The sequence below is a fragment of the Pipistrellus kuhlii genome, unplaced genomic scaffold, assembly GCF_014108245.1.
Source record: "Pipistrellus kuhlii isolate mPipKuh1 unplaced genomic scaffold, mPipKuh1.p scaffold_m20_p_19, whole genome shotgun sequence".
NCBI lineage: Eukaryota > Metazoa > Chordata > Mammalia > Chiroptera > Vespertilionidae > Pipistrellus > Pipistrellus kuhlii.
The window spans coordinates 20,196,355-20,218,561 of NW_023425504.1; the positions used below are offsets into that span (position 1 = coordinate 20,196,355).

A 22,207-nucleotide genomic window follows, 5' to 3' on the forward strand; every position below is an offset into this window, starting at 1 on the left:
CAACAGCACATAGATCAATAATATTAGCTAGACTACAGGCAATAGAGGTATCCATTGAATATATGGGGGGGGGGGGAACAGGATGCCATAGCATACAGGCAAGTGCTTAATTGTGATGGGAGCAAAATCATGTATGTGTCACCCCTTTAAAATAGAACAGTAGTAACCATCAGTAGATTGATATTAAAAAGCATCAATAGGAAGTCTTTCGTGATAAACTACTGAAGAAGTAAACATGTTGCAAAGACAAATTAAAAAGTCCTTACTTATTCCCAATGAATACAAAAAATAGACTACTATTTTTCTGGGATGGTGACTTCAGTTTAGGTATTCGCCATGGTCCAGCATTTGACATACTATCAGAGGTTGTCCTACAGTACTCAAACAAACCTAGACTGTCCTGAACACCTGGTAATATAATTGTTTACCTTTATACCAAGAATGTTGGGAAAGCACCAAAATCTTTATGTGGCCAACTTCACGGAGTTCGTGCTGTGAGACCTAATGTTGTAATGAGGTTGTCTAAAATAAAAAATAAAAATAAAAAAACTCATCAGCAGGGCCTATGGTGGATCCATGTGTGCTAAATATGTCTGTCAGGATCAAGTGTGCTTTCCTTATTGAGGAGCATAAAATTGTTGTAAAAGTGTTAAAGGCACAAGCACAGAGTCAGAAGTTAAATAAATTTTAAAAGGAAGCTATGTGAGTAATAAAAACAATAGAATACTGCTTGGAACACAGTAAAGGAACATTTAGAGTGGATAGACCCTACCACATGGTTTCCTAGAATGAATTAGTACCAGATTGGACTAATCATTGTTATCATTAAAATTCTTTGTTTTTCTTATAGTCTACAAAATCAGAACTCAAGCAGTGAACACATTTCACAGACCCTGACATTTTTTTTATTAAATTATTATCTGTGTACATATTTTAACATTGTCCCCCCTCCCATACATTCCTTCCCTCCCCAGAGTTTTGTGTCCATTTGTTGTACTTATATGCATGTATACAAGTCCTTCGGTTGATCTCTTATCTCCCCCAGATCTCCCTACCCATCCGGCTGTAATTTGACAGGACCCTGACATTTTAAAGCAGAAAGTTTGCCCCTTCCCTCTGTCTTCTGCAGCCAGCAAAACAAAAAGGAAGATATGTGGGTAAGCACAGGGCTTGGTTGGAAATCTGTAAGGAGGATTCTCCAAAAGGTCGGGGGCCTCCAGGGAAACCTTGCCAAAGATGGCAGCCCCTGCCTTGACTTTTTCAAACAAATCTGAGCCCCTGTGCGTTTTACTGGAATTTCTATGTTTAGTCTTTAGACATGTCCTTGTAGAAGCATGTGATTTCTCAAGGATACTTAGCCTGATGATAGTATCTAGAGGTTAATTTTAGTTCAAATTGTTGCTACAAAAAAAAAAAAAAAGTTTAAGGAGGCAGGTAAATGAAGCTGTCTGATTCCTTTAGCCAGGCAGTCCCTTAGCCCTCTCTTTCAAAGAAACGTGTGTCAGAGTAATCCATTCAACAATTGCTCAAGGTATGCTGCTCAGTCCTGGCAACATTCATTGTTTAATCACATGCTATTCAGCCTCCATGTGTTTGATTATATTTTATTGTTTTTATTGTACTTTATTTATAATTTTATGCCATTGTGATTTCAGAAGATGCTTGATATAATTTCAATCTTCTTGAATTTGTAGAGACTTAGCCTTTGCCCTAATATGTGGTCTATTTTTGAAAATGACCTATGTGCACTTGCGAAGAATGTATATTCTATGGCTTTGGGGTGAAATGTTTTGAAGATATCAGTTAAATCCATCTGATCTAATTATTTATTTAGGATTGCTGCTCTTTTGCTGTTATTTTGTCTAGAGGTTTTTATCCAGTGGTGTCAGTGGCATAATAAATATTCCCCTATTATACTTTTATTGCTATAGATCTCTCCCTTGATATCTTCCAGAAGTATTTTTATATATCTGGGTGCTCCTGCATTGGGTGCAAATATATTTACCAGAGTTAAATCCTCTTGTTGTATTGATCCCTTTAGTATTATGTAATGACCTTCCTTATCTTTGTTATTGCCTTCACTTTGAGGTCAATTTTGTCAGATGTAAGTATTGCTCTCCAGCCCCTTTTTTTTCATTTCTAATTATCTTAAAAGTTGTTTTCCATCCCTTTACTTTCAGTCTGTGTGAGTCCTTTGTTCTGGACTGGGTCTCCTATAGACAGTAAATATATGGATCATTTTTTCTTTTCCATTCAGCTACCCTATGTCTTTTGTTTGGAGCATTTAATCTATTTATATTTAACATTATTATTAATAGATAATTGTTAGTATCCATTTTTATTTTTTATGTCCGTGTTCCTTCTTCCCTTTCTATTTCTTCTTTTTACAGCAGTCCATTTAGCATTTCTTGCATTGTTGGATAGGTAGTAATAAACTCCTTCAGCTTTTTCTTGTCTGTGAAGCTCCTGATTACCACTTCCATTTTGAATGATAGCCTTGCTGGGTACAGTATTATTGGATTCAATCCCTTGGTTTGCATCACTTTGTATATTTCATTCTATTCTCTTCTTGCGTTTGTGTTTCTCTTGAGAAATTAGTTGATATTCTAATGGGAGACTCCTTGTAGGTAACTTTCTGTCTCTCTCTAGTATCCTTTAAGATTCTTACTTTGTCATTGATGTTTGCCAATTTATTTAAGATGTGTCATAGTGTCAGTCTTTTTTTGTTCATCTTGTTTGGAACTCCGTGCATCTTGAAGTTGTGTGACTTTTTTCTTCCCCCAAATTAGGAAACTTTTCTGTCATTATTTCTTCAAACAAGTTTTTTATTCCTTGTTCATCTTCCTCTCCTTCTGGTAGCCCTATTATGTGGATGTTATTTTATTTTGTTTTGTCCCAAAGCTTCCTTAGACTCTCCTGCTTTTTAAAATTTGTTCCAGTTGCTGCTCTGCTTGGGTGTTGTTTTCTACCTTGTCTTCTAATTTGCTGATTTGGTCTCCAGCTTCTTCTAATTTACAACTGAAATCTTTCTTTGCATTCTTTATTTCCACTATATAATTCTTCATTTCCTCTTTGTTCTTATACATGGTGAGTTTCTCATCCAGACTTTTGAGCATTCTTATAACCAATACTCTGAATATTTTCTTGGGTAAAATGCTTGCCTCCATTATATTTATTTCATTTTCTGTTGATTCCTCATTTTCTTTTATATGGGGTTTGTTTCCTTGTCTCCTCATTTTTGCTGTTTCTTAGTGATAGTGATTGTTTCCCTACATTAGAACAAACATCAATGACAAAGTAAGAATCTTAAAGGATGCCAGAGAGAAGAGAAAGTTATGTACAAGAAATCTCCCATTAGAATGTTAACTGATTTCTCAAGAGAAACACATCAGTTTTTTTTAATTTAAAAAAAATAATTTTTTTCTTCTGTAGTAGATGTTTTGTGGGACCCTGTGGAGCAGTCTCTCAGGTCTTCTGGGCTGGGTATTCTAGAGATGTCTCCTACTTGTGATATTTGTGTTCTCTTGATATAGTTGTGTCTTGAGTGTTATTATCTTGTTCATGGATGGAGTCTTCTCTTAGGATGTCTTGTTATGTGGAGGTGCTGGCCTTAAAGCATAAAATACAACACAATAGACATGAAACAAAAGAAACAGAACATGAATGTACACAAGACACCTCTAACCCTAATAAAAGTGACCACCAGAGAAAAGAGGATTAGGAGAAAGAAAAGAGAGCAAAAAAAATCAAGAAAAGAAAAAAGAAATATAAAAAAACAAAGACAAAAATATGATAAAACACCACAAAACGAATAAATAAATCAAAAAGCCCAAACAAAAATCACCCAGAAAAAGGGAAGGGGGCACAATCTATCAAGACAGAGCTTAAGTACAGAAAATAAGGCTAAGGAATTGGATAAATAGGTGAAGGACCATGGTTTACTATAGAGGAGGAAGAAAGAATGAGTGGGTAAGGAGGAAAAAAATAATTTTTAAAATTTTATTTACTTATTTAATGAAAATAGGAATATAGAAGAAAGCAGATAGGCCTCAATTTAGGAAGTTAAATAAATTTTAAAATTAGTAGAAGAAAAGAGCAATAAAGGAGAAAGAGAGAAAAAGAGAAGGGAGGATGGAGTAGGAGCAAGGAAGAGGAAATTGGATATATGAATAAACCAACAGAGACCAAAATAATAATAACACATCAATACAGCACATAAGATCAATTTTTGATAAAGGGTAGAAAGAAAGAGAAAAACTAAAACAGATCAGAAGAAGAAGAAACAGGATGAAAAAGGGAGAAGTGAGCAAGAAAAAGGTGGAAAACATGAGATAAAATAATAATAAAAAACAAAAACAGAATAAGGAAAAATAATACTAAAAAAATATTTTTACATAAAAAATAAAAAAAGTGAAGTGTCCTTCAGCCAAGTTTTAATGCCCTTGGGGGGCTGGTTTAGGACCCATCTCTTCTGTTCTTTCTGCCAATATTTGGTTTCCTGTTAGGTAGTTAGGAGCTGACCACTGTTAGGCACTGTATTTGGCAGTTAGCACTGTGATGAAGCTCTAATCAATCCACTGTTGCTCCTGTCTCCATAGGCCTTGGCTGCAAGCAGTCTGGACCAATATTCCCACTTTGCCTGTCTGATAGCTATCAATCTTAATCACTCAAGCATCTGTTTCTGGCAGAGTTTTAGGTGGCAGTGGTGTTGGTTTGCTTTCTGGGAATTGGATAGATGTTTCTTCCAGGACCCAGAGCTACTATTCTGTAAGTTTCCCAAAATAGTACTCTGTCCTTAATTGGTCAGAGATCCTTTATTGGGACCAGTGGAGTTAGCTGGAATAATGCAGTTTAATCAGCCTGGTTCCCAGAATTGTGGGGCAAGCAGGCCCCTATTTCAACATAGCCACTGAGAGCTCTTTGGGGCTATTCAGAGGCTTTCTTTCCTTTGTATAGCTCAAAATACAGGTAGGGTGTGGCAGGCTTTATTACCCACTTTGAGGCTAGTGGGAGTGGCTGGCTCTTTAGGAAAGAGATGGCCTCTTAGATTTGGGAAGTTATGAATGTCCCAATGCTGGAGTCCTGTTCACCTCTCCCTGCCCTACTTTCCTCCACAGCTGCTCCCCAGGCTCCACAAATCTGTGCCTCTACCTGCACCACAGCCTTGGGTGAGTATTTGAAATTGAAAGGTCCTATGAACTAGGTTTAGTGAATAAAAATAAGACAAAAATGCAAAGAATAAATAAAAAAGGCAAAATAACCACAAAACTGTGGGTTTTTCTCCCGCCAGCACCACTCTGCTCTGGTTGCTTTTCAGGCCACCTTTCTGTATACAGTCTTTCTCAGCTGTGGTCTTATATCAGATCTAGATTCCTCTAGCTGCCAGCAGCCCAATGACTTTTCCTTTCCATAGTGGGATGTTACTAGTATGCCTGTCACCAAGGGAAACAGCTTTGGTGCAGTGCACCTTCCTTCTTACCATCTCTGCCCAGTGGTTCCGTGTCTCTCATCAGCCCAAATCCACTTTGCTACCTTTCTCCGGGTGTCCTCTGCCCTTCTGATTGTGAATTGTAGCCTCAGTTGTGTCTAATTTATTAATTCTGGATGGATGATCTCTGTTTTACTTTCTTTTACAGGCTGGCCCCAGCATGAGGTGCATGAAACATCTGCCTATTTGGCCGCCATTTTTCCCTCTCCTCTTATATTTTATTTTTTAAAATAATTCTTTATTGTTGAAAGCATTACATGTGTTCTCTTTCCCCCCCCCCATTGACTCCCTCCAGCTTACCCCCCACCCCAAACCCTCACCACCCAATTGGAGTGGAGGATGGGGGCACTATGAGAGGTCAGTGGGGGAAAAGAGGGCATATGTAATACTTTCAACAATAAATAAATAAATAAATAAATAAATAAATAAATAAATAAATTTATAACTATTAAAAAAAAGAATAAGCAGACCCAATATCAAAACCAAAAAACAAACTATATACTTTCAATGTCACCTGTTATTCATATAAGAGTCCTGATATATGTTTTCAATGTCTCCCTGATTTTCAAACTACCCAAAGTTCAGACCTGAAAATTTTGAATAACTGACCACCCTAGATTACATGGAAATTTTGGAACTATCCTGACCCTTAAAGCTAGTGATCAAGCTCTGGGCAAGCTCAGCTAAAATTGCATTATTTCTCATGAAACTACTGAATTACTATGAACCATCAGTGTTTAACCCTAGTATCCACATAAGATAGGTCCTATCTGCACATATGTCACAGTAAGTCTATCAAATAGCAGCATTTTCATTGACTAACTCAAAAGTGGTTTGTGACTAAAAATAGGCCTATAATTGTTTGGTATAGGTAAAAGTTGATTGAAAAAATTGAACTGTAATTCTTTACCATTTCTCTGAAATCCTCCAAAGTAGTAGGCCCACAATTGGACATGCACAATATCTGTCTAGTAGGTCAATGTGGATAACTGCAAAAAAATATTGTTTCTCCTAAAAGATTATGTTATCTTGCCATTCCATTTATAGGTAGTATAATATAGTGTCTCACCGGATAGATTTTAATGCCAGCCAGCATTAATTCAAACCCTGGCACTACAACTATATTAAACAAGTTACTTAACTACTCTGTGCCTATATTTCCCGATCTATATATTGGGATAATAGAGCCTACTTTACAGAACTCTGAGAAATAAATGAGTTTTATGTGCAAAACACTTGTTCCTGGTTATATATGTTATGTATAAGTATTGCTATTATTATTCTAATATATATTTTAATGTTCACAATCTATATAATGCAATAGTTCCCAACCAGGGACAATTGTCTCTCGGGGGACATTTAGCAATATTTGGAGACATTTTTGTTTGTTTCCCAAAAAAGTGAGGAGATGCTACTGCCCCAAATCATAACACTGCCCCCACCAACTTGAAGGGTTATACTCATGCATGTTGTTTCCAGGAAATTCTCACTCTCCATCTACATGATGCAACTGGAAACATGATTCATCGGACCACATGATTTTTTTCCAATGCTCGACTGTCCAATCCTTGTGTTCCTGTGAAAATTGGAGATGTTTTATCTTGGTAACTGCAGATAGCAAAGGTATTAAAACAGGCCTTTGGCTTCCATATCCAATACAATGCAGTGTATGGCTAATTTGCCTACAAACATCAGATGGTCATAATAATCTGGCCACTCAGTGTATATGTCAGTGGAAATTCTATAAATCCAACCCTAGTTAATACATTGAGGGGCCAGATTATTATGATCTCTGAATGCATAATAATCTGGCAACTCAGTGTGTGTGTGTGAAAATACACAATTATATATATATATATATATATATATATATATATATATATATATATATATATATATATATAGAGAGAGAGAGAGAGAGAGAGAGAGAGAGAGAGAGAGAGAGAGAGAGGCCTGTTGCATGAAATTTGTGCACAGGGGGTGGTGTGGGTGTGTTCCCTCAGCCAATCTGCACCCTCTCCAATCTGGGACCCCTCAAGGGATGTTCAACTGCCCATTTAGGACTGATCCTACCTAGATCATGCCTAAATGGGCAGTCGGACATTCCTTTATCAATCCAGGACTGCTGGTTCCCAACTGCATACCTGCTGGCCATCCTGATTGCCCCTAATGACTTCTGCCTGCCTGCCTGATCACCCCCTAACCACTCCCCTGCTGGCCTGATTGATGCCTAACTGCTCCCCTGCCAGCCTGTTTTCCCCGAACTGCCCTACCCTGCAGGCCTGGTCCCTTCCAACTGCCCTTCCCTGCAGGCCCAGTTGCTCCCAACTTCCCTCCTCTCCCAGCCTGATCACCCCTAACTGCCCTCCCTTGCAGGCCTGGTCCCTCCCAACTGCCCTTCCCTGCTGCCCATCTTGTGGTGGCCATCTTGTGACCACATGGGGTCAGTCATCTTTGACCGCATGAAAGCAGCCATCTTGTGTGTTGGAGTGATGTTCAATTTGCATATTTTTCTTTTATTAGATGGGATAGAGGCCTGGTGCATGGGTGGGGGCCAGCTTGTTTGCACTGAAGGGTGTCCCAGATCAGAGTGGGGGTTCCCTTGGGGCATAAGGTGGCCTGGGTAAGGGGCCTGTGCTGATTTTCAGGCTGGCCACGGCCCCCATAGAACCAAGCAGAGGTCCTGGTATCTGAGATTTATTTATCTCATATAATGAAATTTTGTAGCCTTCAGCAGAGGCCAAGGCAGTCCAGGGTTGCAGAAACTTGGCTTCCTCCCTTGCTGGGGAAACCCAAGGCTCCTGCTCTCTTTGTGGCTGCAGACATATTAGTTGGATTAATTTGCATATTATATCCTGATTGGTTGGTGGGTGTGACTTGCGTGTGTAGCAGAGATGTGGTCAATTTGCATATTATTCTTTTATTAGATAGGATTAGAGGAGAGAACAAGTGCATGAATTCATACATGGATGGGGTCTGGCCAGACTGGCCAGGGTGTGGGACATAGGCAGTTGTCCAGCCTGCCTGCTGGTCAAACTCCTGATCAACAGGACAAAAATTTGCATATTAGCTTTTATTATATAAGTTATACACTTAGTGGCCAGATTATTATGCATTCAGAGGTCATAATAATCTGGCTACTCAGTGTATATTTAAGGTAAACTGTGGGTAGAAATCTTGTAATATAATTTCATAATGCAAATAGTTACTCCATCATTTCAATATTTTGTGGATTTAAATTACCTTAAAGAAGTCACCTGTAATTGACAGAGAAGTAGGGTAGATGGAAACTTAAATCTAAGGATCTTATATATAACTGTCAGCTGAAGGCAAAGCATATCTGAAATGATAACCCAAATTAAAAAGTTAAGAGAGGGTTTGCATCAACATCTACTTCTCAGGAATTGATCAACTTACAGAATGTGGACCATCTATAAAGCTAACTTTAATTATCTAGATATTTTTAAATCTAATTTACTAGAGGCCCAGTGCATAAAATTCATGCATAGGTAGGGTTCCTAGGCCTGGCCAGCGATCAGGGCCAATCAGGGCCTTATAGCTGCTAACCAGGGCCTACCTTCATTCCACACTGTCCCCTGGTTGTCAGCACATATCATAGTGAGCAATCGAATTCACAGTCTCTCAGTCAAGCTGCCGAGGGAAAAACTTTGCATATTAACAGATATATATATATAATATATATATATATATATATATATATATATATATATATATATATATATATATATTGGAGACCTGTCACTACATCAACTGGACAATCAATCAATAAAGATAAATATTAACCAAATTATACTTGAACTATCTAGTTCCTTCACCTAACCTCAACTCTTCCCAAGTAAACCCATACACAACAGTTATTTGGATTGTTTTTAGGTTTTATCTACGGTAGTTGTTATGTTGTTAAGTAAACAAATACACCCTCGTTCCCAGAATTTATACTTTCAGAACCACATGTAGGATTCCCTCTTCTTTTTTTTTTTTTTTTTTTTAATATATTTTATTGATTTTTTACAGAGAGGAAGGGAGAAGGATAGATAGTTAGAAACATCGATGAGAGAGAATCATCGATCAGCTGCCTCCTGCACACCCCCTACTGGGGATATGCCCACAACCAAGGTACATGCCCTTGACCGGAATCGAACCCAGGACCTTTCAGTCCGCAGGCCGACGCTCTATCCACTGAGCCAAACCAGTCCCGGCGGATTCCCTCTTCTTTAAGATAAATTTTATGTCCTAAGTACCTACTGTATATTCAGCACTACATATAAAAGAAAGTGTTAGTCTATATGTAAAAAAAATCAAACATATTCACATGAAACAATTAAAGAATAACTTGTAAGAAGGTATATTCATGTTTTAGATTTGGTAATTCAAACTTTTTATGAGTTCAGATTATTAAGCAACTTATTGAGCTAGAGAGCATTCTCAAGGCCACCTTATGAGCTGAAGCTTGAGAGCTAAAGAGCAGTATGTAAAGTGGTATTCAAAATAATACTGACACAGTTCAAATCTTAACTTCACTATTTCTTAGCTATTTCACTTTGAACAAGTTTCTTAAAGTTTCTGAAATTCAGTGTAATGCCTAATCACTGGGGTGTACCTGAAACTAATCCTATCTAATAAAATAGTAATATGCAAATTAATCAACACTCCACTGCACCCACAAGCCATGCCCACAAGCCAATAAGGAGCAAGTATGCAAATTAACCCCAACCAAGATGGCTGCGTCCACTGAGAGCAAGAGAGAGGCTTGTATTTCCCCGGCAATGGAGGAAGTCAAGCTTTCCACACATACTGGCCAGCCTAGGCCTCCACTTAAGGTTACAAAGTTTCAATGATAGAGGTTAAATAAATGCCAACAGAAATTACAGCAGCCACAGAGCTGGAAGAGCAGAAGGTTAGGTTGCCCCCGGTGATGGAAGAAGCCAAGCTTTATGCATACCCTGGCCGTCCCAAGCATCTGCTTAAGGGTACAAAGTTTCAATTATAGAAGATAAATAAACCCCAGATACCAGGGCCTCTGCTTGGGTGGCTGGGGGATGTGGCCAGCCTGCAAACCACCACAAGCCCTTTGCCCAGGCAGCCCCATGCCTCAAGGGAACCCCCACCCTGATCTGGGACACTCTTCAGGGCAAATCAACTGGCACCCACCTGTGCAACAGGCCTCTATCCTAACTAATAAATGAGTAATATGCAAATTCACCATCACTCCAACATACAAGATGGCTTCCCCCATGTGGTCAATGATCCTGCCCCCATGTGGACACAAGATGGGCACCACAAGATGGTCAGCAGGGGAGGGCAGTTGAGGGAACCAGGCCTATAAGGGAGGGCAGTTGTGGATGATTAGGCCATCAGAGGAAGACAGTTGGGAGAGACCAGGCCTGAAAAGGAGGACAGTTGGGGGCAATCAAGCCTGCAGGGGAAGGCAGTGAGGGTTGACCAGGCCGGCAGAAGAGGGAAGTTGGGGGCAAACAGACTGGCAGGGGAGAGTCAGACATCAATCAGTCTGGCAGGGGAGTGGTTAGGGGGTGATCAAGGTGACAGGCAGAGGCGGTTAGGGGCAATCAGGAAGGCAGGCAGGCGAGGAGTTGGGAGTCAGCAGTCCTGGATTTTGAGAGGGATGACCGGCTGCCTATTTAGACCAAATCCCTCGAGGGGTCCCAGATTGGAGAGAGTGCAGGCTGGGCTGAGGGACACGCCCTCCATGCATGGATTTTGTGCACTGGGCCTCTAGTATAATAATAATAAAATATTATAATAAGATGTATTTGAAATATAAAAACAATTTAAAATAAGAAACCAAAGAAGTCTACATGCCAGTTAAAGAATATTAATTTTGGTTGAATGTTCATATTTACATAATAGTATTTTATCAGCACACTTATGAACATTCTTCATATATAATATATCTCAAAGAAAAGTTGAATGACTGAAGATATATTTTCCTTGTTTTTTTTTTCTGTTTATAACCTACTTTGCTATAATAATCCATGCAATATGAAAGTCATTTATAATCACATTTTCTATTTTGAGTTTTGTATTAGCTTTTTTGAATTGTAATTAGTTTTGATATTGACAAGTAGATACAGATAAATTGAACCACAAAAACATATTAGTACTTTCCACTATTTTATAAATTGCTAGTGATTAAACTAAGTATTATTTAATATAAATTCTCAGAACACTGAGATGGCCATCTTCTAAACATTTTTTGTTATTTAATTTATAGAGTCATATTCCACAATACGAAGTGTCAGGAAACAGAGCCTATAATAACTCTTTTATTTAAGATTTTGAAGAAAAAAAAACTTAAGAAAAATATTCTCCTTTTCTCCATACATGTATCATGAACCTAGGGAAAATTGTCCCTTTATGGAAAGGCAAGCCAATTAAAATACATAAGACTTCTATAGATATAGTGCACTTAATGATAAGGGCAGATTGGAGATCAGTGCAACTAGACAGGTATAGGGCAAGGGAATTCCTTTGTGATAGTGGAATAAGACAGCCTGTACCTTAATTATGGTAGTGGTAACTGGAAATCACATGAAATAAGATTGTATAGAATTATACACATACACAAATGAGTGCGTGTAAAAACTGGCAAAACCTGAGTAAAGTCTATAGATTATACCAATGTCAATTTGTTGGTTACTTTATTATACTAGAATTATGTTAGATGTTACCATTGGAGTAAACTTGGAGAAGGGTACAAGGGATCTCTCTATATTATTTTTGCAATTTTTTTAAAATCTATGATTATTTAAAAATAAAAACTTTAAAAAAATATAAAAACACTACTTGCAATTTCCACTCCCATTAGGTTGGTCCAATATTCCTTGAAATGTATTACAGCCAGATGAAATCCCCAGGATCCTGCATAGAGAGCAAAAAGCTAGAATTTTATACAGTGCTAGATAACACATAGTGTCCACCACATCAATTTAGCCAAAGCTAGCACAATCTAGCTATGTGAGTTAATATCCCCATAATTCAGCATTTCCTTTGTGTTTCAGGAATTTTTTTAAAAAAAAATTCTAACACAATTACCTGCGTAATTTGGCTGACTTCCCATTCAAATTCCACCAAATGGGATAAATTACCCCAAAAAGTTTTCAACATATTTATTGTTGAGGGGTAGAAGGAGAAGGAGAAGGAGGGAGAGAAAGGAAAGAGAAAGAAACGAAAAATAAGTTTTATATATGAAATAATCTGAGGTTTTCTCTCAGGAAACCAACAGATAATACAAAAATTAATTAAACTATTTCTCTCAGCTTAAAACCCTGTGTAAACACTAACTCCCAGCACCCTGACCAGCCTACACAGAGCAGTAGTGAACAACACAGAGCCACCACCTAAAACATACAATTGATGCCTTCCCACTCTCATGTCCTCTCTGCTCTCAGTGCTTATTGATCCACAGACTTCCAAAAGTGAACAGACTGACTCTTCTGATTATAGAACAACTTTAAATTTAAAAGGGCAATAGAGCCAATATTTGGCAAATATGTCAGACAATAGAGTTCATCATTAGTATCCATATGACCTCCTTAACCCATCTATGCCCATGTCATTGCATGTCCACTTGTGTAAGTACTCACTCATATGATAAAATGGAAAGTATGGGGTCTCTGAAATCAACAATAGGAATTTGTTCTACCATTTACTATATGAGCTTAGACATATTACTCACTTCTTTGAACCTCAGTTTAGTAATCTGTACAATAAAGATAATACTACCTGCTTCATAATATCATTATGTCAATTAAAAAATGTTTTAGAATGACTAGAACAAGGTTTGGCCCAGATTGTTCAAAAAATAAATAGTAGCTATTACTGTCCAAGACTACTTTCTTCCTAACAGCAAGGAGCCCTTCCCTGGAAAGGGCTCAATCATTCATTCATTCAGTGGAATGTACTGAAAACCTACCCTGTGCCAAGAAAAATTCTGGACATCAGAAGTAGAACAATGAACAAAACAAAGTGCCTGACAGTCATAAGCTCGTACTATAAATTGATAATTATAATCCAATCTCATTATATAAAGCCACAGCCAGAATCTAAGAATACAAGAAGGACAATCTAATCCCATGAAATTGGAGAAGGGGAATTTGTAAGAACCAATCATAATCATCAAAGTTCATAACAGAAAGGGTTAGCAGGAAAGCTGTGGCTTCTTAAGTACCCAGGATCCCTGAGAAATGGACTACACACACACACACACACACACACACACACACAAAAAAAAAAAAAAAAAAACAAAAAAAAACAGGAGTTTGGGGAAGCAAAACAAAATAGGGTTCCATTTGGTGATATACATCCTGTAGTAGTTTTGAGATTAGGCTGGACAGGGTGAACCCATCTGTTTAATATAGCTCAGTTCTATTGAGGTTGCATAAAAGCAAGGTCTGACACCATGTAAAAAAACATATAAGGTTCAATGGTATAAGGCTATAAATATACCAGAGGCCCAGTGCATAAAATTCATGCACAGAGAAAGGTGTCCCTCAGCCCAGCCTGCACTCTCTCCAATCTGGGACCCCTTGAGGGATGTCCGACTGACCGTTTAGGCCAGATCCCTCTCAGAATCCAGGACTGCTGGCTCCTAACTGCTCACCTGCCTCTGTCTGATTACCCCTAATGGCTTCTGCTGCCAGCCTAATCACCCCCTAACCATTCCATTTCCAGCCTGATTGACACCTAACTGCTCTCTGACTGGTCTGATTGCCCCTAACTGCCCTCCCTTGCCGACCTGGTCACCTATAACTGCCCTCCCCTGCCAGTCTGGTTGTTCCTAAATGTCCTCCCCTGCAGGCCTGGTCCCCCCCAACTGCCCTCTCTTGTTGGCTTGGTTCCCCCCAACTGCGCTCCCCTGCATGCCTGGTCTAACACAACTGCCCTTCCCTACAGGCCTGCCCCCCCCTTCAACTGCCCTCTCCTGCAGGCCTGGTTCCAACCAACTGCCCTCCCCTGCTGGCCTGGTCAACCCCAACTGCCCTCCTCTGCCAGCCTAGTCACCCCCAACTGCCCACAAGTGCCCTCCCCTGCCATCCATCTTGTGGTGGCCATCTTGTGTCCACATGGGGGCAGCCATCTTTGACCACATGGGGTGGCCATCTTGTATCTTGGAGTGAGGGTCAATTTGCACATTACTCTTTTATTAGATAGGATACAAAGTGATATATAAGCACAGAACAAGGTATTCAACAAATATTATTCAACATTATTATAAGTTAGGCACTATGCTGAGTGTTGAGTAAATCAAATGATATCTTGGTCCTCATGGAGCATACAGTGCAGTGGGAGAGACAAACATTAATTACATGGATAAATAATTACAGACAAGAAAAATTCTGCCCACTAGATCTCTCTCACTGCCATCCAAATTCATGGATTCCATATATTACATCCTATTTTCAGAAAATTCTAAATATCTGATTACTTAGAGGACTATTCCTATTACATAATACATATACACTGAGTGGCCAGATTATTATGATCTCTGAATGAATAATAATCTGGCCACACAGTGTATATGCTATATAATAAAAGGCTAATATGCAAATTGCCCCCTCCATTAGGAGTTCAACCAGCAGGCAGGCCAGACAACCGCCCATGATGTTCCCCCCCTCCCCCGGGCAGGCTGGCCAGCCCCCACCCATGTATGAATTCATGCACTGGAGATATATATATATATATATATATATATATATATATATATATATATATATATATATATACTGTATATTGAGTGGCCAGATTGTTATATGTTCAGAAATTATAATAATCTGGCGACTCAGTGTATATTTTAGGAATGGCTATCTGGATAAAGTATTTACTCTGAAGGGATAGCTGTGATGGCAGCATTCTAGTCAGTGTGACATACCAGTGGAAATTTGTATTGTTTAGGTCCTATTTTGGCATACCTCACAGCACAGTGAGAACATCTGTTTCTGCCATACTGTTTCTAAGATGTTGCAATGGAGAGATCTCAGTCATGCATGTCAAATGGAAAGCACGAAAATATTTTCCTGCCCCACTCACTTCACAAGAGATAGCAGTTCTCTAGTATGGAGAACAGTTATTATTTTTTTTCTGTTCATTCATTTACTTATGCATTCATATATTCAACAAATAATGAGTGCTTACAATGTTCTAAGCACTGTCAGGCATCAGGGAAAATAAAAACATAGTCTATGTCCTCAATAAGCTCATAGTTTATCAGGAAGTTGGACTACCAAGTTTACAGTTACAGGAGAATATGATAAATCCTTGAATGAAATAATCACAAAATGCTGAAAACACTGGATTTGAATCAGGAATAGGGGAAGATGAGCCTGACAAGGCTTTCCGAAGCTAAGAATCATTTGAAATGATAGTAAAAGTGGGCTAAACAAAGGAGAAATGGCATTTCAGGCAGAGAGCACAGCATGAGCAAATATATGGATATGAGAGACAACATTACATGTATATGTGTACATATAAGTAGGAAGACCATACATCCTAGTACTTGAAACAGTCCTAATTTATTTCTGTTATCTAGGCATAATTATTATAGTAATAACAGCCCCTTTCCTTTTCAAAGATATCCCAGTTTGGATAATAAATTATGTAAATATCCTGCATAGATGAGGAACGACAAATATTTTGAGAAGCAGCAAGTTGACTCCATTCTGGAATTAAAATGGAGCCCATAAATCTGAACAAAAACATGAGAAGATAATTATTGGACTACTTTGATATTTTTTTTCCATTTTTAAATTTCTAACCACAAAGTGTCAACTTTCCAATTTATACCCAGTATCTTCCTACCCACATCTGGGCCATTAGATTTTATTTATGCATTAATAGGACCAATTCTGCCATTTGCTAACTGTATAACTGGGGACAAGTTGTTTAAATACTCTGAGCCTAATCTTCCCCACTACAACATGAGGATTCATTCAAACATTCAGCAAATATTTATATACTGATTACAATGTTCCATGTATTATGCTAGGTTCTTGCCCTAGTAGATTTTATAATCTACTGGGGGAGTCATATACTGAGTGGCCAGATTATTATGATCTCTGAACACATAATAATCTGGCCATTCAGTATATATCCTATATAATAAAAAGCTAATATGCAAATTGTCCCCTTGACCAGAAGTTCGACCAGCAGGAGGGCCAGACAACCGCCCATGATGTCCCCTCCCTCTGGCCAGGCTGGCCAGAGCTCCCCCATGCACGAATTCATACGCCAGGGCTCTAATATATGTGTATATACACTGAATGGCCAGATTATAATGCATGCAAAGATCATAATAATCTGGCCACTCAGTGTATATACAACAAACAATTATAAGACTATTAACAAAATTTACTGACTTATTTTATGAGGGCATCACAACTCTGATATCACAACTCAAAATGACAGCACATATATGCACATGCAAGCACACACATATATATACATATTTGAAAGATATTGACCTGACTCAGATGTGACATAAATCTAAAAGTGCTAATCAAATATAGCAATATTTTAAAAGATTAAAATAACATAACACCAAGTGGGATTAATTCCTCAAGTTCCTTTAACATTAGCAATCTACAATGATAATATACCCTTTACCAATAGAGCAATGAAAAAGTATCTACATAACCATCTTAATGGGTATCAAAAGGTACTTATTGAATTCCATGTTGTATTCCTCACAAAATATCTTAGTATACTTGAAATAGAATAGTCACTTCATATAATAAACTAGAGGCCTGATACACAAAATTCATTCATGGGGGCATGTGTCACTCAGCCCAGGCTGCACCCTCTCCAATCTGGGACCCCTCGAGGGATGTCCAACTGCCTTTAGGATCGGGCCTAAAAGGGCGGTCAGACATCCCTCTCACAATCCAGGACTGCTCGCTCCCAACTGCTTGCCTGCCTGCCTTCCTGATTGCCTCTAAACACTTCTGCCTGCCAGCCTGATCACTCCCTAACTACTCTTCTCCCAGCCTAATTGATGCCTAACTGCCTGCCCTTCAGGCCTGGTCACCCCTAACTGCCCTCCCCTGCTATCCTGATTGCCCACAACTGCTCTCCCTTGCAGGCCTGGTCCCTCCCAACTGCTCTCCCCTGCTGGCCATCTTGTGGTGACCATCTTGTGTCCATTTGGGGGCAGGATCTTTGACCACATTGGGGCAGCCATCTTGCATGTTAGAGTGACAGTCAATCTGCATAACACTCTTTTATTAGATAGGATAAAGGCCTGGTGCATGGATGGGGGCCATCTGGTTTGCCCTAAAGGATATCCCAGATCAGGGTGAGGGTTTCCTTGGGGTGTGGTGGATTGCAGGCCAGCCATACCCTCCGGTGACCTAAATGGAGGACCTGGTATCTAGGACTTATTTATATTCTACAATTGAAACTTTGTAGCCTGGAGCAGAGCCAAGTGTTCTGCTCACTTCATGGCAGCAGCCATTTCTATTGGTATTTATTGACCTTCTATAATTGAAATTTTATAGTGTTGAGTGGAGGCCTAGGTCAGCAAGGGCAAGTGGAAAGCTTGGCTTTCTCCATTGCCAGGGAAACCCAAGCCTCCCTTCTGCTCTCAGTGGCTGCAGCCATCTTGGTTTGATTTATTTGCATATTGGTTTGTGGGCATGGCTTGTGGGTGTAGCGGAGTATGGTCAATTTGCATATTACTCTTTTATTAGATAGGATGAGTTTCGATCAACTGGATAATCATTTGAAATATTATAAAGGACATGTCCATAATCCATTTTAAAAATCAAAATAAAACCAAGTAGATTGCAATATTTAAAACACTAAAAATAAGAAATATCAGGTGTTGTAGAAGAAGATTTCACTTTGAGATACCTGTGGGTTATCCATTTGGATCTGTTGGGGAGGAACTTGAGATGAGAGTGACACTCAGGAAAGAGATAAAAGCTAAAGATAGAGATTTCAAAATCATCTTAGTAACTTTAGCTATCAGAATGGATGAGGCTGAGAAATTATGTGGAGTGAGAAGGGGGTCCAGAATAAAACCCCAAAGAACACCTACATTTAAGAGATGATCAGAAGAGGCATCAACAAACCAAGTGTGCCTAGAAATAGAAGGTAAACAAGTAAAGGTTTCACCAAAGGCACAGGAAAAGAGGTTTAAGAAGGGAGTAGCCAGTAATGTCAAATGTTTCTAAGAGGGCAAATAAGATAAAAACAGAAAAGTATTCACTGGAAAATTAGGTTAATAAAAGATTTACAGGAGTGATGATAATAGGGACTTATTTAAACGTATTGAGTAGTTTAAGTATAAACAGTAAGTACATCCTGCAAGTGCAGATTAGGAGGATGAGAAAGATACAGGGAACATATTAGAAGGTAATACAGATTAATTTGGGTCCCCTAAAAGATATATTGAAGCCCTCATCCTTAGCACATCAGAATGTGACCTTATTTGGAAATTGTCATTGTAGATGTAATTAGTTAAGATGAGGTCATACTGGAGTAGGATTGTCCCTTAATCTTAATAAGAAGAAAATGTCATGTGAAGATAGACACAGAGAGAATGTCATGAGAAAACAGAGGGAGAGATCAGAGTGATGCAGCAAATGTAACTATGTAGGTTTAGAGAGGTTGATGAAATTTGCATCTGATGCCTTCTATTTGTTATGAAATTTAGGAGTTGACATGTTTTACTGAGAGTAAGAGAATGTATATGAAAAGATTGGAGGTTCATAGAGAGTGAAGAAGTGGAGAATAACTACTTGTGTGGTGAACAGGAGAAAGAACTGAGCAGGGAATCATATTGGCAAGTATCGATGAAGATCTATAGTGTTTATTTTATAGATCTACTCTATGCAAATCACCTGTTCTAGGAGCTAGTATTACCACAGGGGACAAGACAAACATGATCCCTGCTCTTATAAAGCTTGCATTTTCATGGGGAGAAACAAGAGACAAACAAAAAAGAAAATATACAATAAAATTATTTATTGGATGAAAGAATTCCACTTAAGCCAGATATTAATGGACATGTATCTTTGTTGAATCTAGAAGCAACTTGGCCAATACAAATAAATGACAAATCTTTCCTAGATAAATCTCTTCTATACATTCACCTGTATAGGACATGGTTCTTACATCCCTATAAAAAAAATCCCAGATGAACAAAGAAACCAGAGTGTTCTTAGAGGTTACACATGTTCCAAAAATCACAATAATTTTCACCATGTCATTCTGGAATTAGCTCACTGGGCAATAAATATGCATCTAACTTAAGGTCAGCTATTGTTAACTGGCCTATGAAGTAGCTTGGCATGACTGCAACCTCAGCTTTATCATACACCAAGCTTTAAGTTCTGTACCTAAGCCCTAAGGTAATAGGACCTAGTTGTCCTTGGTTATCAGTCTCAAATATTAAGGAAAGGTTTAATATCCTTGGTTTCTCTTAATAACTCTATTTATAACTCTATCTACTAAGATTTTACATATACTGAGACTGAAACTACTACATATACAGAGATGAGCACAGGTTTGAAGGTCTCATAAATTTGGATTTAAGTTCTAGTTTTGAGCAGACCCATAAATACAGAGAACAGACTGATGATTGCCAGATGGGAGGGGGTTGGGTGCCTGGCTGAAAAATATAAAGGGATTGAGAAATACAGACTTGCAAAATAGTCATGGGGATATAAAGTATAGCAAAGGAAATATAAACAATCTATAATAATAAAAGCATAATATGCTAATTAGGCTGGACAGCCAAATGACCTTCCAGGTGTCCTTCTGGACAACCTTCTGGACAAAGTCAGGGCTGCAAGGGCCAAGGCAAGCCGCCCTGGCTGCAAGGGCCAAGCCCCCTGCACAAATTTGTGCATTGCGCCTCTAGTAAGCCTATATAATAAAGAGTTAATATGCTAATTAGACCAAGCAGCAGAACAACCATTCGGACAACCTTTCAGACAAAGCTGGGGGCTGCAAGGGCCAAACGACTGGCATGACCAAGCCCCTTGCAGGAATTTCATGCATCGGGCCTCTATTATATTGCAATAACTATGTTTGGTGCCAGGTAGGTACTGGAAATATCAGGGGAAACACTTTATAAAGTATATGATCATCTAACCACTATGTTGTGCATCTTAAAGTAATAAAAATGTTATAGAATGTAAACTATAATTGAAAAAAAAATAATAAAAAGCAAAAAAAAATCTAGTTTTGCTATTTATTAGACATGTGGCCTTAGGCCCATTAACAAACTTTTATCTGAGCCTTATTTTGGACTTTACATATTACTTTGGGACCATATTTGTTAAACAATCTAAGATCATTCCTTTCTCTCCTTACATTTGCAATGTCTCTGGAAGTAATAGAAGTCTTCAGCACACTCCTCATTCAGGACAATCTCTTTGCCTTTGAGTGGTCCTGAGAGGACCAACTTCAATTCTAATCTATCTAACCCTAGCCTTCTAAGATTTAGTAAATAGAACACTTGATGAATTTTATAATTTAGATCCCAGGTTTCTCTAAACCCTTCACCTTTGTAAATAGAATTCCTAATTTTAACATACATATAAATTCTCGGAGTACATTATCTGAACTCAGTTACTTAAACAAAGCTATACACAACTGCCAGCCTATAGACCTCAGGCCCTTGGTGGGAACACTTTTTTTCTTTCTGGGGCATTTGTATTTTGAATACTTGCTGTTTTACCAGAGTTAAAAATGGGTTAAAAAATAAAAGATACTTTTATATATTACATTTTAAGGCTCTGAAAATTGGAATTTACAAAAATAAATTACTTTGGAGATATTGAGAAGCTAGGGAAAACCCAACACACTTCAGGAGTTTTTAAAAAGTCTTTGTCCTTTCTCAAATGATCTGCTAAACAAACAGTTTCTACTATATAATATAGGGAGACACATTACAGTTAAAGAAGTCCAATACCTGCATTGAACTGATAATACACATCTCTATAACTTAGGGGAAAAGTAATAACTATGGCTGTGGAGCCCTATTTCCACCGTCTCTTCTGGGAAAGATAACTTTTTACACAAACTCATTTTTCATTTCCAACACATTGTCTTCCTTTTCCAAACAGGATATAAAATTATTTCTCAAAATGAGCACTGAGAAAAGCTTCCCTTCACAAAAAAGCCTACCCACCTTTTGAAAAACTCTAAAATTAGAAAGGCATTTTCTCACAAAAATGGAAGCAACTCTGCTAACCTACTTTGCACAATTCTTCAAGGCAGGCATAACTACCTTTCCTTGGCTTCCTTGAGCTTTGACATCTTGCAAAATACTTTAGGCTACCAAGCCTCTAATTGGCCCCTTGGAAAGACCATTCTCTCACCATTAATGTTAAGCCTTAGAATGGTTTCATCCTCTCAGGAGTTCCTTATCAGAAGTAGATCCTATTCATTTGACTTGTTTGCATGCATGATGCCAGCTATGTCTTGGGAAAATGAGAATTATGTTTTTCTCTTACAATTTGGTCATTTTTAATTTCTCTAGGCTGCATTTAAGTTACACCCAGGAATATGCCTGGAGAAGCAGCACTGTGGAGCAGGAATAAGGCTGACCAAAGCATCACAGATGGGAGTTCTACCTCTGAGTTTTCTGTTTGCTAACCACATAGCCACAGAGAGTAGTTTAATATTCCTGTATTTCCTCCAGTATAAATAAATATAATAAAAGCAACAAACACA

The 22,207-nt window shown here is 38.4% G+C and overlaps 1 pseudogene; it reads left to right on the top strand.

Moving 5' to 3' along the window:
* Positions 1-336: 336 nt before the first annotated feature.
* LOC118722211 lies at positions 337-710 on the top strand (annotated as a pseudogene).
* Positions 711-22,207: the final 21,497 nt, after the last annotated feature.